Source organism: Taudactylus pleione, unplaced genomic scaffold (assembly GCF_031769625.1).
Source record: "Taudactylus pleione unplaced genomic scaffold, aTauple2 ptg000610l, whole genome shotgun sequence".
In the NCBI taxonomy this organism is placed as follows: domain Eukaryota; kingdom Metazoa; phylum Chordata; class Amphibia; order Anura; family Myobatrachidae; genus Taudactylus; species Taudactylus pleione.
Window position 1 is genome coordinate 2990591 of NW_028285012.1, and position 17636 is coordinate 3008226.

At 43.4% G+C, this 17636-nt stretch overlaps 1 protein-coding gene across 2 annotated transcripts in view; it reads right to left on the bottom strand.

Moving 5' to 3' along the window:
- Positions 1-17636, bottom strand: part of CUNH10orf67 (chromosome unknown C10orf67 homolog) — a 140545-nt gene that overhangs the window by 100722 nt on the left and 22187 nt on the right. The gene's annotated exons all lie outside the window — the stretch shown is intronic.

The following is a 17636-nucleotide window of genomic DNA, read 5'->3' on the forward strand; positions in this document are numbered from 1 at the left end:
TTAGACAGTCTTTTATTTTAGGGGACAGAACAAAGCGGTTTAGAGCATACTGCTGAGCAGTAATAATTATCCGGCATGGTCAACATATAATTGACTGCATTCTGCTGCATATTTAAAATATGAATGGGGAAAGAGGGTGTAAAAAAAAAAAAGTTAATAAAAGACGCCAGTGTACATTACATACAAAGACTATAAACACATGGGGACATTTTTATTGACAGGGATAATCCCTATCATACTGTTTCTGTGCCCTCATCATTCAGGTCAATTTATTATGGGGGCTGTGTCCAGGATGGCAGCTGCGGCTACACACCCACACTGCCCTGTGTGTGTTTAGGAAAGTGCTGCTCGTAACTAAGCAAAATCAGGGAGTTCTGTGGCCGGGCAACACTGGGGGGTTGCAGAGTGCAGCCATTGGGAGGGGGGGCTTGTTGTCTTTGTACCGTTCCTCTGTGACAGTGCTACTGGTGTCACAAGGAGCACATCACATGTCAAAGCAGTGAAGTTTTCAGCCTGGAAGCCGCATGGAGTCCATCAGGCCCACTGATAGCAACACAGTTGGCTTTCTGCTTGGTCCTGAAGCCACCCGGAGGCCATTCATATTCTGAACATTAACGTGGCTTTGCATGCTTGTCACACATAGCACCGTGCAGGCGTCTAATGCTATTGAGCACTTCACTTTAAATCTCTGGGCAAACAGTGATTACCTTGTAAGACGGCTTCAGGAGAACGCCCAACAAAAGGCTTTAAAGTTATCATTTTAGTAAAGCAAGCTCATTTGCATCTTTATTATGCATGGCCTTTTGTTTAAATCTTGCCACTTCCATTATGAAAAAGTCTTTTTCTAATGCAGCCGAGGCGCACTGCCACCGATACCCTTATTCATGGGCCTGTTTCAAAGACTCTTAGTATCTTTGAAGATTGTGCTATTGCTGTCTAGACATAAACATGTACTGTACTGCATACTTCCACCTATTTCACAGCAGACATCTGAGGCCTTTACAGAGAGTCTCCATGCAGTATGGAAACTGCATTCTGTACATTTCCACTATGCAAACAAAGACCATATAAAGTAAATGTAAGCACCAATACTTAATTCATGTCTTCATGGTCCCATCTCTGGCTTCTACCTTCTTATAATATGTTGTGTGTGTAGGTTTATATATATTTATTATTATTGTTATCATTTATATGGCGCCACAAGTGTTCAGCAGCGCCTTACAAAGTACAATATATATATATATATATATATATATATACATACATACACTAAATATTATATATATATAATATATATATACACATATAGACACACACAGGGCGTGTCCATTCCCCGTCCGGGACTCTGGGCGCTAGAGTGTGCCTGGAGTATACTGCGCATGCGCAAAACGCCAGAAAAATGGCTGCGGCTTTTTGTATAGCGCTGACACCCGGCGCGGGACCCTGGAGAGGTAATTTTTAAACAATATGAGTGCATGTTGTGGGCCCCCCTGGACCCGGGTGCCCGCGTGCACCGCACACCCTGCACCCATTATAGGTACACCCCTGCACACACAGACATATATACACATAATGTACATATATACTGCATGTAATATATACATACATATATACTGTGTGTGTATATATATATATATATATATATATATATATATATATAAACGTCAATATATAATGTCAAACGTATGTATGTATTTTGTCCTGATGACGGGGTGGTGATGCACCGGAGCAAGTTATCTGGAGTTATAAGAGTGCCGGCAGATTGTGTTTTCTTTATGTATATATATATATATATATATATATATATATATATATATACACACACATACATTATGGGGCATATAAAATTTGGAGTGAAAAGTACTTTGCCAGACTTTTCACGTCATCGGAGGTTTAGCCAGCGATAAAGTATCGGGCTCATCCCCGCTACTCCCTGTATTCAATTTAATTTTGGCGACAACAGGACCCGGCGAAAAGGAAATCAGTGAAAAGTCCTGTCATTTTTGGGGAAATCAGCCTGACACCCCCCCCCAAAAGATGCTCTGACATGGGGGATCACTTTGGGGACCCCCGAATAGCCCTGCTAAAGGTATGTGGCCTCTTTAAATGGTCTCAATATAGCGTCTTTGGGAAAGTGGTGAAGAATAGCATTTAGTAACTTTTTTTGGAGAAAAAAAAGTAGTCCCATCAAATTTGGGGTACATGAAAATGGGTACTAGCATATTTTAAAGTGGCTAATGTGAAGTTTTAAATTTCCAGAAAAATCTACCTGCCGCAACCACCTACAAGCAAAAAAACACCTGCAGCATACTTGGGAACCCCCCTGAGTCTATTTTGCTAGTTTCAAAGTTTGTCCTCCAATATTTTTTTTTTCGCCTCCAAGGTACCTTTTTTGGGGTGTCCTGTGGTCCTTTTTGAATTTTTTTTGACACAGAATAACTTGGGGAACTGTCCTAGGGGTGCAGGGTGGTCTTTGGAAGTCTGCACCCCAAAACCCCAAATCTGCACTTGTTCTCACCACCTATTCATAGGTGATACTTTATCGCTGGGTTCAAACCTCTGACTTTCCGCACCGGTGAAAAGTCGGGGAAATGGAATACTGGGATAAGTGAAAAATGCGAAAATTATGTCATCGGCGAAAAAGTATCACCGATAAAGGCTTTTCGCTCCAAATTGAATATGGCCCTAAATATACACACACATATAGGTATATCTGTGTGTTTATAATATATATATCAGCCATAAGATTAAAACCACTCAACGTTAATAACATTATCTCGTTATAATGGCACCAGTCAGGGCCTGATTCAGCTAGGATCGCAGTTGCTAATACGCACGCAATCGGATGATTGTTGTGTACTGCGCATGCATCGCAGTGCGCGTGTGCAAACTGGCCACTGCGATCGGGGCTGCGATCGCAGTGACCACGCAGACCCATCGCAGAGTGATTGACAGGAAGTGCCATTTGTGGGTGGTGATGGGGGGGTGGTCGGGGAAACGCAGGCGTACCAGTGCGTTTGAACACCGTTGCAGGGGCGTGCATAAATTATCCACTGCGATGCCCTACACAGCCTGAAGACACATAGCGTGCGATGAGGTTAGCAATTTCTGAGTAAGGCCAGAGCTTGTGCAAGTGTGTACCAATGGTTTTGCAGCTAAACATTATGGATGTGTGTAAGGTAAAGTGGGTGTCCTTATGTTGTGCTGAAGCGGCATAGCGATCGCAGTGGATTAGCATACTATCTCAGTTAAACTGTGTGCGTAATCACTATTGCAATCGCAGTTGCAATCAGTAGTGAATCAGGCCCTCAGTTCATGAAGTTGATGCATTGGAAGCAGGAATATGGGCAAGTGTAAGGATCTGAGCGACTTTGACAAAGGCTAAATTGTGATGGCTAGACGACTGGGTCAGAGCATCTCCAACACGGCAGGTCTCGTGGGGTGTTCCCAGCACGCAGTGGTTAGTACCTCCCAAAAGTGGTCCAAGGAAGGACAACCAGTGAATCGGCGACACTGCCATGGGCGCCCAACCAGAGGCTCATTCATGCACGTGGGAAGCGAAGGCTAGCCCGTCTGGTCCTATCCCACAGAAGAGATGCTGTACCATAAATTGCTGAAAATATTAATGATGACTATGATAGAAAGATGGGTAGTTCTCCGGCTGCTCCAACCAATCATTTCATAAAGTATTGTGTAGGTACCGAGAAGAAAGAAAATAATATATATAGTGCACACTGCAATAGCATCCAATTTCTTCCATTTTATTCCATGAATCTACTGAAGATCATACAGTTGGAATTCCATGAGTCAACATCACATACTGTGACCACCGGCGGGTATCTGTGAAATATTACCCATGGCATAATTCCTTATAACAAATGGTGAGCATACCATGTATAGGATGTTATGGCACTTGTTAAACACAGTGTTCTTATATATATGTATATATATATATATATATATATACACACACACACACACACACACACACACACATACATACATATACACACACACACACTATCTATCTATCTAATTATATATATATATATCACACGGAGAAGGGATGCTGCACTCCCGGAGACTTGAGAATAAACAGGCTCTTGGGCAGCATGCCTTTTCTGCATGCTGCCTAAGAGTCTGTTTATTCTCAAGTCGCCAGGCGTGCTGCATCCCTTCTCCGTGTTCTGTGAATTACTCTGTGCGGGCACCCGGCGCTGATGCATCTATATAGGGAGAGCTGGACCTTCTGCTCCATTTCAATGTATACAAACTGTATTTAAGGCACACAATTATTACAAATATTGTATAAAATTACCTTTAGGTTGTGTGTATAAGGTGTAAAGTAAACATAAATGAATTTCATGTATGTACACAAACTTTGTTTGATGCACAATATTATTAAAAATATTGTATAAAATGACCTTCAGGCTGTGTGTATAAGAAAAACAGAAAAAAACACCAACTGATGCTACACAGGCGCTGATAGGAGTATGTTGTCCAAACAACTACAATAGTCACTCCCTATCAATACATATATACAACAAACAAAAAGTAGAGCTAGAATTGTTAGAACATAAAAAATTATAAAAGCAAGGTATAGCAATCATCTAAATATCAAAAAATATACATAAATGATTGTGCCAAAGAATTAAAAATACAGAAAATTGATTTCTGTTCAGTAGAAAGGACACTGATCTCACCCACAACTTTCAGTCCATACTTTGCTTGAGTATGCACAGCTCCTGAAGGAAAAACACTTAGGATGCCAAAATAAACAGCATAGGACAGTCCGCTGTATATAGATTAGGGGTGTGCACCGGCCACTTTTCGTGTTTTGTGTTTTGGTTTTGGATCTGGATCTTTCTTCGTGTTTTGGATCTGGATTGGTTTTGCCAAAACCACCCTTCCGTGTTTTGGGTTCTGGGTTTTGTGTTTTGGATCTGTATTTTTTTTTAAAAAAGCATAAAAACAGCTAAAATCACAGAATTTGTGGGTTTTTCTGCTCCTATGCTATTATTAACCTCAATAACCTTAATTTCCACTCATTTCCAGTCTATTCTAAACACCTCACACCTCACAATAGTGTTTTTATGTCCAAAAGGTTGCACCGAGGTAGTTGGATGACTATGCTAAGAGATACGAGTGGGCGGCACAAACACGTGGTCCATCTAGGAGTGACACTGCAGTGGCAGACAAAAAAACTAGGCCCCAAACTATACATAATGCATAGAAAAAAAAGAGGTGCAAGATGGAATTGTCCTTGGGCCCTCCCACCCACCCTTATGTTGTATAAACAGGACATGCACACTTTAACAAACCAAACATTTCAGCGCCAGGGTCTGCCACACGACAGTGGCTTAAATGATTGGTTCATTTGGGCCCCCACAAAACAAGCTGGCAATTAATCTGTCCCTGCACAAACTGGCTCTACGGAGGCAAGATGTCGTCCTCATCCTCCTCATCCACCGATTCCTCACCCTCTTCAGTGTTGTGTACATCCTCATCCTCACAGAGTATTAATTCGTCCCCGCTGGAATCCACAACCACAGGTCCCTCTGTACGTTCTGGAGGCTGGTCTCCCTGGAAGAGTTGATAATTCATTTTATGAACATCATCTTCTCCACATTTTGTGGAAGTAACCTCCTACGCCTTTCGCTGACAAGGTTCCCGGCTGCACTAAACACTCTTTCGGAGTACACACTGGAGGGGGGGCAACTCAGGTAAAATAGAGCCAGTTTGTACAGGGATCTCCAAATTGCTTCTTTTTCCTACCAGTACAGGTACGGACTGTCTGACATGCCTACTTGGATGCTGTCACCGATGTAATCCTTTAACAGACAGACGCACGCTTGTCGCTGCTGCTTTGAGGATGCAAGTGCAGCTACAGCCCACACAATTCACAAAGACAGAAAAAAAAAGAAGAATATTTTTATTGTTTGTGTAGCACACTTTGAGGGTGTCACCACCCTTTAACAGACAGACGCACGCTTGTCGCTGCTGCTTTGAGGATGCAGGTGGAATCTAGACGGGATTTGGAACCGGGGACACACTACCTCCATCAATTGTCTAAATCCCACTGCACTAATGGCGGATACCGGACGCACGTCTAACACCAACATAGCAGTCAAGGCCTCAGTTATACGTTTTGCTTCAGGATGACTGCTGTCGTACTTCATCCTCATCGCTAGGGACTGTTGGAGGGTCAATTGTTTAGTAAAAGTAGTGATGTTCCTACTTCCTCTCTGGGATGATGAACAACTCCCAGCAGCAGCAACAGCACTAGGAGGAAGTGGTTCTTGATCTTTCCCTATTTTATTTTTATCGGAGAAAGTTTGGTCCTCCATTTATGTTATATTGATACGTGCGGCTAAAGCGCACACAAACACAGAAAATATTTTTTTATTTTTGCTGGAGAGTAGTGCACTTTGTGGGTTACACCACCCTTTAAGAAATGAGCCAGCCGGCTCTTTACTTATGGGACACAGGCGCACGCTTGGCGCTGCTCCTTTGTTGATGCACGTGCGGCTACTGCGCACACAATTCACAAACACAGAAAATAATTTTTTTTTTGGTTTGGACTGGAGTGTACTTTGGGGGTTACAGCACCCTTTAACGGTCAAGCCAGCCGGCCCTTTACTTATGACACAGGCGCACGCTTGGCACTACTTTGTTGATGCACGTGCGGCTACTGCGCACACAATTCACAAACACACAAAAAATATTATTTTTTTAGCACTTGGGGGGAGCACCCCTGATGGACAGAGCACCCCCTGGACAACACTACAGCACCCCTTTAGGACTGGGACACTGCACAGGACTTTGGAGTGGACACAGCCCCTATGGAGAACTGACTGCACAACACAGTCCAGCCAGCCCCTAGTGGACACAGCCCCTATTAACAACAGCAGCACAGCACAACACAGCCAGCCCCTATGGACTTTGAAGTAGTGGACAACAGCAGCACAGCACAACACTACTCTGCACTACACTACACTACACAGCCCAGCCAGCCCTAACTCCCACCCTCCCTCTTCACTGTCCACAGCCGAGTGAGAAAATGGCGCCGACGCGGGTACCTTATATAGGATCCAAAACCCGCGAGACTCGGAAGGCGGGATGATGACGTTTTGCCTCGATTTCAGATCCGAGTCAGGCGGGAAAAGTCGAGCCTGACTCGGATCTGCCTCGGATCGGGGGGGCTCGGGGGGGGTTCGGATTTCAGAAAACCGAACCCGCTCACCCCTAATATAGATGGTAATAATCACCGATAGAGGGATGTCCCTTTTAGATGTTGATCATCCGGTAATAGTCTGGGTCCTCAAAATATACGGTGTTCATATGTGGCAATGTTCCAAATTGTAGCATGCAGGCTTACTCCCAGTGTGCTGGTCCTATAAGGCTCCATATGATTAGGATTGTGCAATAGTCCTTTAAGGTTCCTCCAATATATAGTATAGAAAAGTTGGGGTGATGATCCTTGGTGGCCCATTACATATGAACACATTACATATGAACACTGTATCTTTTGACAGACATGATCTCATACAATGATTAATTCTAGTGTTTGATCCAAGTTGATCAGATTTTTTAGTTTTATGACATATTAATCAGAGTCAAATCTTTTTTCCTCTTATATTCTCACTGTCACTCATTAACAGAAACCCCCTTTAGGGGTGCTGTGCAGTTAGATCTCTGCTGAGCACATAGGTTTACGGAGCAAGATGGTTGCAGTTCCCAAGGAGCAGGGGGTGCACCATCCGAAGTGAGGAACTGCAGGGCGTTCCTTGTAAATCAGAGTAGATCCTACTAAGTGCTTATCACAGAACACTGCAAAAATGAGATTTGAATTTGTGGAGTGAGATAACTGAAATAAGATAAACAGGTGGCGTGTGTACATTTTTAGGGGCGTTCCTTTTACTATACAAAAGGAGTTGATTTTGAGCTTGCGAAGATCAGGTCTCACCCTATTCTTTGAATGGGATGCATTTTGCTCCTTCCAGTTGCACTAGAAGCGTATTTGCAGATGCACTTTTCCAATTTTAAAGCAAAGCTTCAGATACATAAATGTGCCTTATGCATTAGAACCTTGTGCTCAAATGTAAAAGTCCTCAGTTTGCAGGCACCGCTGAGATTCTGGTGACACAGCCACTAGATTTATAGCGGCAGTTGGTCTTAAAACAAAACCACCTGTTTTTACTTAGGGTTGACCATTCTAGCTGTATGGGCACATATCAAAAGCTTTTTGCATTGAGCATGGTAGTCATCCAGGACAAAACACGAGAGGCACAAAGAGCTGAATGGGCAAAAGTATAAGAGATACACAATGTCCATTAAGCTATAAAAGAAAATATGAGCTTGAACTGTTCCTACAATAAAACTTTTTTAAATAAATTGATGGTGTAAAGCCGGCTACACATCTAATAAGTATCATTCCATTCAGCCAACTAGTTGGCCAATGGAAACAAAAATCTAGTAATGTATGGGAGCAAACGATAATCATCCGTTTGCTCCCAAATGCCAGAAACGGACTGCAAGTTTGTTAAATCAAACTAATATACCGGTAACCAAAACCAGCTTTTATCCGGAACTTGCTGCACTAGCGGTTTGGATCCTGTTATTACCGGCATTTGTAAGAGTTTCAGGGAGCACCCCATAATTTTCCCACTACGCTTTTTCAGAACTTCACCAAGGTTCTGAAAGCTTATCTGGTAATTGTGTTTATTGGATTCATGTTGATGTTGTGTCTGTGTTTCATGTGTAATTTGTGATTAATAAGGAGATTATGCTATGACCCGCTTTTCTCATATATTCTTTTGAGATACACTTTCACAACACTGTTCTTTGAAGTGGGCAGTTCCAGCGATATGACTGAAGTCATATAAAGTGCTTTGGAAATCTGGATCAACATCCTGTCACTATTGGCATCTGCGATGGAGCACTCCATTATTATCCCACTACGCTATTCCAGAACTTTATTAAGGTTCTGAAAGCCTATCTGGTAATTGCACATTTCTTTCATATTTTTGGATTCATTTCCATACATGTTTGTGGTTCATGTGCAATTTGTGATCTAAAGGAGTTTATGCTATGTTTTGCTTTTTTCCTACATTTCTTTGAGATACACATTGGCAGAATCGTTCTTTGAAGTGGGGACTACCAGTGACATGACTGAAGATATACAGTATACAGTACTTTAGAACTCTGGTCCTCTATCAATAGAGAACATTCTATATATGCAAAAACTTCTTATCCATATATAAAGGACTTTTGACTATATCCTTCTTGTTCACACTTTTGTGTCCTCATCATAGTGCCGCCAGATACCGGTTACCTATTTTGTGTATAGATAATGTAACCAACTTGTCTAAATGACCGTTATTATCCGTTTTATGGCATTTGGGAGCGGATCACCGATTGTCGTTTGCTCACTTACATTACAAGATTTTAATGTCAACCAGCCAACTAGTTGGCTGGTTAGAATGATAATCATTAGATGTATATCCGGCTTTAAGGGGAGAAGTGTCAAGTCTTCAAGAGAGATAAAGTGGAGAAGTGCCATAGCAACCAATCAGCTTCAAAGCTATCATATACCTAGCACAGTCTATAAAACAGTAAACCAGGGTACAAACTAGGACGACGGATCGGGCACCAGGCCGGTGGCCATCCTATCTGACAATCGGTAAGTGCATACACACTTGCCAATCGTTGGCACGATGCAACGTGATTGACGTCACAATTGGACGGGCATTTGCATGTGCAGCTCATCTGTCAATCACCGGCGGCCTCTGCAGTGAGTGTACAGGTGGTCGGCTGACATACAGCATGATGAACCAATATACCTGCAGATACTTTGGGCATCAGCTGTACTGCAGAGCCAACGTGATATTGTGAACAATGGGCCTGAGTCAGCAAGGACCGCACGGATACAGATGCAGGCACCTGTCCGCTGCGAGTATATGCTAATAAATGTATACGCACGCAGAATGAGCAGACGCCTAGCAAAACACAATACCTCCCACTTCCCTTAACGCGCGTTCTGTTATACCACGCAAGACAGCGGAAACATCGAGAACCATATTAGTGGTTGACCTGACTCCACGCAGGATGTGTGCCGCTTCCTGCGTGCAACTAGACCTCAGGCTATTGCTGTCGCCCAATGGCTTAATTGTGCACCTCCCTAAAATGCTGTCCAAACGCACAGGCATGCCTGCGTTTGCCCGTCCACCCCCACAAAACGACACTTCCTGTCAATCACTTTTCTCTGGGTTCTGCAGACGCAGTACCCATCGCAATAGCTAGTTCGGGCACTGCAATGCATACGTATGCACAGAGCTAAAACATCGGCTGAGTGCGTGCGTTCTCTGCTGTGTGTTCCTTGCTGAATCAGACCCAATGTCTTTCACTATATATCGACCGTTCAATTAAACGGTTGATATGTGTACCCAGCATTAGAAGCTTTATAATTGTTATAAGATACTTCTCCCCTTTATCTCTTAAAGGCTTGATACATCTCCCCCTTAGACATTAAATTGGTAACAGAACTATTTCACAATTTGCAGATGAGGTTATCATATGTACACACCTATCATTGACTGCATTCATTATTTAGTAATTAGGGAGTGTTAAATGATGAAAAAGACTGATCCAGTTGAATTCTCTGTAATTGTCATGAGAGTCTTGCAGCTTCGGGAATGAGGTGAGGAGCTGCGCAGAGAATTGTCGTTTTTTTGAAAACGACAATTATATTTAAAAAATTTTATGCAGCGTAAACAGGATCTCTGATTGCTGAACAAACTATTTTATGAGCAATTAAAATAGTTACACTGACACTTGAGTGCAGCCTATTAATTCTTCACAGCACTGAATAGATAGACATTTAATTACTAATCTTTATCTTTTGCGCCATCATCTGTCATACGAGGGTACTACAAGTAATTAACTATTCATTTTCCTGTCTATGAAGATGCTCATTAGGAAGATGAACAAAGGGACAGTCCTCTGTAGCTATAGTCATCTGTTACACTTTAATGTTTAGGTCTTGTCATAGTATTCTGCAGGCCATCTGTCCACAGAAGGAGACTTGGACTTATTGAAACCAGAAGCCAATGAGGTTAAAAATACATCATGCTAGACTGTAATCTCCCAAATATATATATATATATATAATTTTTTTTTTTTTTTTTTTTTTTTTTTTTTTCTTTAGAGAGATATCTAAAGAGACTCAATAACAAAATAACAATAGACCGTTAATATGTATTTATCATCTTTTGCTTACAATAGGTGCACTGCTTTTTGCATAATAACCAAAGGACATTTTACAAATGTGTCCTCAATTGTATTTTTAAACTTGAAAACAATGGAGTCAATCCTATTAGGTGCGAATTGCAAGGTGCAAGTTGCTATTTTCACTTCGCACTGAATCAGTCAGACTGAATTCACAACTTTCCACTCGCACCTCCCTGAGAGATATGGAAAGGAAAATCTTTATTTTAAGGTTAAAATGTCGGGACACTGTTTCTGATTCAGACCCGGTCGCAAGCGCTGAGCGCTCGCAACTGGGTCGACGGTGGCCCACAGCGCATGCGCACAACGGAGCCGGCTCTGTCGTGCGCATGCACGAGACCCGGCTAGCGACGGGCAATCTGTCGCTCCGGGTCTCGTACCAAAGGGGGTGAGCTGTCGATGTTGAGTGACAGCTCGCCCCCATTGGTGGGCGGGCCGGACGGGTGGCTCCCCAAACGGAGGCGTTCCGGAGGGAACGCTTGCCATTTGGGGGCGGCCCCACTGACATCACGAGTGATGTCAGTGGAGAGCTTCCGGCTCTGTCAGAGCCGAAAGCTCTCTGGGGCTTGTGATGAACGTGACCCTACCACAAGGGTCTCGTCGCAAGCCTGATGGTCGAGTTGGTCTTGACCATCGCAACCATCATCCTGGCCGCTCGCAATAGCTGTGGGCGGCCACCTACAGCTATGGGAGCGGCCAAGAGGCCGCTCCAAAAAAAAAAAAAGCCCGGGCCTGATTCAGAGCGAGCGCTCTGTCAGAGCGAGCAGCCTAAATCAGGCCCACTGTGCTGAACCCCTTGGACACCCCCCAATGACTAAATAGGCAGACAGAAGTTTCCAAATAGCTTAATTAGTCCAATAATTACATTTTTTGGGGTAAAAAACAAAAAAAATTGTCCTCAAATTACCCCAAAATCAACTTTTTCGTTAGTTTAGGTACCCCAAATTTAATTACAATAATTTTTAGGTGAAAAATATATATTTTTTTTCAAGGTGCCCTCAAAGTACCCCAAAATCACCTTTTCTCCTACTTTTTTTTGCATTTTTCGTTTAATTAGTTTGAGATTAAACAAAAAAAGTTTGTTTTTTTATCATTAAAAAAACACAAATCAGCCATTTGACACCATTTGAAAACCTACAATACTTTCCTAATGCCCACAAGAGCCTTCTATAGGGTCCGACTAACGAAATTATCCATTTTGGGGGTCCAGGATGGTCTGCCCACTCTTTCATGCACTTCTCTCAGATCTCATTTGGCAGTCAATTCGCACCCCTCCGCTGCGAGTAGTGTGAATAGGCATTTTTAATTGGATTGGAGATATCTTGGGAGCGTGCTTCGCTACGAAGTGTGTGAGTTTCAAGCAACAAACTTGCTACTCGCAATTCGCACCTAATAGGATTGACCCCAATGACACCTGATGTTAAAGCAGCAATCCCGTACAGTATTTTTTTTTAATATATATATATATATTCTTTAAAATAGCAATCTAAGCACCCTTTAAGCATGTATCTGATAATAATTTGTAGAAGACATAACATGGAAGCTGCTTAAATCAGTTTGGCAATACTCTTCAGGTGCATGAAAAGGAGGGATCATACTAAACAGAATCACAGAAAGGGGGGTATCCCCTAAAAATTCTCCAGCACACTAAATTGTACCTGCAACAATACATGAAAACTATATGGTAATATAAACACATGCAACAAATATCTCTGAATTTCTAAGCGCATAGTAAGCTGCAAGGCCACTTCACAGCTTCTCTGATACCGGCAGTTCCTACACTACATGATAATAGTGCCCACTCTGGGCCATGTAATTACCTATTGTAAGGCCTCATGATAAAGGCACATACAGAAATATTTTCAAATTGAGAGTCAGCTTACCTGGGAGTCACCCCTGGGAACTCCAATTAGCACTACAAGAGCCAGCATGCCCTCCAAATGCTGGCTCATTCATGCCTCTCAAAACAGCAGACATAAAATGGATTTGTAGAAGGACAGCTAATATAAAAAATAAAAACAAAATCTCCTTTTCAAAATTTCTCTGGAGGCTACACACTATGGCTGCCAGTGACACAGATAGGGCCTGTTAGCATGTCATGTGAAGAGAAATCAGAGTTCACAAGGTGGGTTCCAGTGCCTCTCTGCTCACTTTGTGGCATATTTTTTTTAAGCTGAATCGGAGGGAAATCCCCCAAAACAGCCATTTTTTAGAGATCCCCGTAAAATCCAAATATCGCCAGCATTTAAGATGGAGGGACCACAGCAGATAGATCTTCCGCGGCCCCTCCATTTCCAACTGCAAAGCAGCCTCATAGGAGCTTGGACCCAGCTGCTAACGTCATCTTAAAATGGCTTTAGCCTATAGTAGCCTATGGGTTACCGCTTCGCAAATATTGCCGGAGAGGGACCTGGAGCACTACGCTATCAACAGCTTTTCCTAAATTGGAGTGAAAATTTTCATAATGCAAACTTTTATTTAATGCAGGAAGGCAGGAAGGCTGCAGTAACAAGATGAAAGGCAGGAAGGCTGCAGTAACACAATGATAGGCAGAAAGGCTGCAGTAACACAATGATAGGCAGGAAGGCTGTAATAACACAATGATAGGCAGGAAGGCTGTAGTAACACAATGATAGGCAGGAAGGCTGCAGTAACACAATGATAGGCAGGAAGGCTGCAGTAACACGATGATAGGCAGGAAGGCTGCAGTAACACGATGATAGGCAGGAAGGCTGCAGTAACACGATGATAGGCAGGAAGGCTGCAGTAACACAATGATAGGCAGGAAGGCTGTAGTAACACAATGATAGGCAGGAAGGCTGCAGTAACACGATGATAGGCAGGAAGGCTGTAGTAACACGATGATAGGCAGGAAGGCTGCAGTAACACGATGATAGGCAGGAAGGCTGCAGTAAGATAATGAAAGACAGGAAGGCTGCAGTAACACGATGATAGGCAGGAAGGCTGTAATAACACAATGATAGGCAGGAAGGCTGTAGTAACACAATGATAGGCAGGAAGGCTGCAGTAACACGATGATAGGCAGGAAGGCTGCAGTAACACGATGATAGGCAGGAAGGCTGCAGTAAGATAATGAAAGACAGGAAGGCTGCAGTAACACGATGATAGGCAGGAAGGCTGCAGTAACACGATGATAGGCAGGAAGGCTGCAGTAAGATAATGAAAGGCAGGAAGGCTGCAGTAACACGATGATAGGCAGGAAGGCTGCAGTAACACGATGATAGGCAGAAAGGCTGCAGTAACACAATGATAGGCAGGAAGGCTGTAGTAACACAATGATAGGCAGGAAGGCTGTAGTAACACAATGATAGGCAGGAAGGCTGCAGTAACACGATGATAGGCAGGAAGGCTGCAGTAACACGATGATAGGCAGGAAGGCTGCAGTAAGATAATGAAAGACAGGAAGGCTGCAGTAACACGATGATAGGCAGGAAGGCTGCAGTAACACGATGATAGGCAGGAAGGCTGCAGTAAGATAATGAAAGGCAGGAAGGCTGCAGTAACACGATGATAGGCAGGAAGGCTGCAGTAACACGATGATAGGCAGGAAGGCTGCAGTAACACGATGATAGGCAGGAAGGCTGCAGTAACACGATGATAGGCAGGAAGGCTGCAGTAACACGATGATAGGCAGGAAGGCTGCAGTAACACGATGATAGGCAGGAAGGCTGCAGTAACACGATGATAGGCAGGAAGGCTGCAGTAACACGATGATAGGCAGGAAGGCTGCAGTAACACGATGATAGGCAGGAAGGCTGCAGTAACACGATGATAGGCAGGAAGGCTGCAGTAAGATAATGAAAGGCAGGAAGGCTGCAGTAACACGATGATAGGCAGGAAGGCTGCAGTAACACGATGATAGGCAGGAAGGCTGCAGTAACACGATGATAGGCAGGAAGGCTGCAGTAACACGATGATAGGCAGGAACGCTGCAGTAACACGATGATAGGCAGGAACGCTGCAGTAACACGATGATAGGCAGGAAGGCTGCAGTAACACGATGATAGGCAGGAACGCTGCAGTAACACGATGATAGGCAGGAAGGCTGCAGTAACACGATGATAGGCAGGAAGGCTGCAGTAACACGATGATAGGCAGGAAGGCTGCAGTAACACGATGATAGGCAGGAAGGCTGCAGTAACACGATGATAGGCAGGAAGGCTGCAGTAACACGATGATAGGCAGGAAGGCTGCAGTAACACGATGATAGGCAGGAAGGCTGCAGTAACACGATGATAGGCAGGAAGGCTGCAGTAACACGATGATAGGCAGGAAGGCTGCAGTAACACGATGATAGGCAGGAAGGAAGGCTGTAGTAACACAATGAAAGGCAATAAGGAAGGCTGCAGTAACACAATGAAAGACAGGATGGCTGTAGTCACACAATGAAAGGCAGGAAGGCTGTAATAACATGATGAAAGGCAGGAAGGCTGTAGTAACACAATGAAAGGAAGGCAGGAAGGCTGTAGTAACACACTGAAAGGCAATAAGGAAGGCTGCAGTAATACAGTGAAAGACAGGATGGCTGTAGTCACACAATGAAAGGCAGGAAGGCTGTAATAACATGATGAAAGGCAGGAAGGCTGTAGTAACACAATGAAAGGAAGGCAGGAAGGCTGTAATTACACAATGAAAGAAAGGCAGGAAGGCTGTAGTCACACAATGAAAGGCAGGAAGGCTGTAGTAACACACTGAAAGGCAGGAAGGCTGTAGTAAGATAATGAAAGGCAGGAAGGCTGTAGTCACACAATGAAAGGCAGGAAGGCTATAGTAGCATGTGCACAGTATGCTGGAATCTATGAGATCCCACTCAGAATCAGGCCCAGAGCGTGCAGTTTGTAGACAGAATTCTCACTACGGGGCTGATTTACAGTTGTACGCAAACCCGATGGTTTGTGTGCAACACCGATGTTTGGAGATCTGCACATGCGCAGGAACTGTACTGAGAATGTGCAGATCTCCTGCTCGCTTGCTCACAGTGCCCAGATGCTGCAGTCTGATTGACAGGCTGTGGCCGTTTGGGGTCAGCATCAGGCAGCGTTCCATAAAACAGGGGCGTGTTGGTACATTTTTCTGGGCGTGATGAAGCCAGCGGTTGCGTCCTTGTATGCAACTTCACTGGATTCATCTGTGTGAAGGTTACTCAGATTAATGATGATCACGTAGAGTTATCTGATGATGCATCCTGGGATGCAGCGACGCATCACATCCAAAAATGCAGCAAAGACGCAGCAGCGATGCTGAAAGCGTGAAACTCTGAATCAGGCCCAATGTTCCGGGACGGGAAGTATAATTTACACTCAATAAGAGAATGTTATATAGAAATCAGTTTAGAAAAAAAACAAAAAACGCATCAACACGTAATTTATCATACCCATTTTGCCTTGAACCAATCAACAATCTTAAAGGCTCGCCCCATGATACCTGTACACACACAGTGACACAGTGCTTGTAGAGAAAACTTGGAGGGAGATTGAAACTCCAGCTCAGAAAGTACTGTATATACTAAATGTGGTTCCTGCTTGAACCAACCAGGAGCTACTCTTGAATTGTACATACAGGCGAGACAGATCCAAAGAGGTTTGTGACTGTTAAAAGTACCCGTTTTTGAGGCTCAAAATTAGAACTTCGTCAAAGATTGGACATAAATACTCTTCCCACCTTATTACGCTATTGTATGTGAAAGAATGAAGGAACTTGAACCTATGGAAGAATAGACCAATTTAGAAAGGACATTGGTATAACATAGGACTAGAGTTTACTTTTACACTTGAGATATGAAATAAAAAGAGTGCATAATATAGAACAAGTAGCTATTGCCACTAATGCTGGGTATAAACTGTCCGATATATCGTTTGTACAATATATTGGCTTAACCATCGGTCAGTATGTGCATACGATATATCTGTGAATGACGTCGTTCGCAGATATATTGCATCTGCCGTGCTGTACGGCAGATGCGATATATGGTGTAGAAATACAGTTTACAGTGTTTGGTGTGTACACGCGATCGAACCGTATATGGGGTATAGAATCCATCAAATATTACATCACAAGTGGACGGAACATATTCAAATGGACTCTGCTGGGCCGACATATCAGGAGGATGATTGGTAATTGTGTGTACACAAGATCATTTGTGCATATACCTCACCAATCACTGGATTGGTTGTCTGGTCATTCATATGGCCGATCCGTTGACCCAGTGTGTACCCCAAATATGCAGGAAAAAAAATTAAAGGATCAAAATAAACATTTGAATAATAAAGTGAGAAACTGTCATAATACATTTACTAGTACAACACACAGCCTATGGGCGCACTCACCTT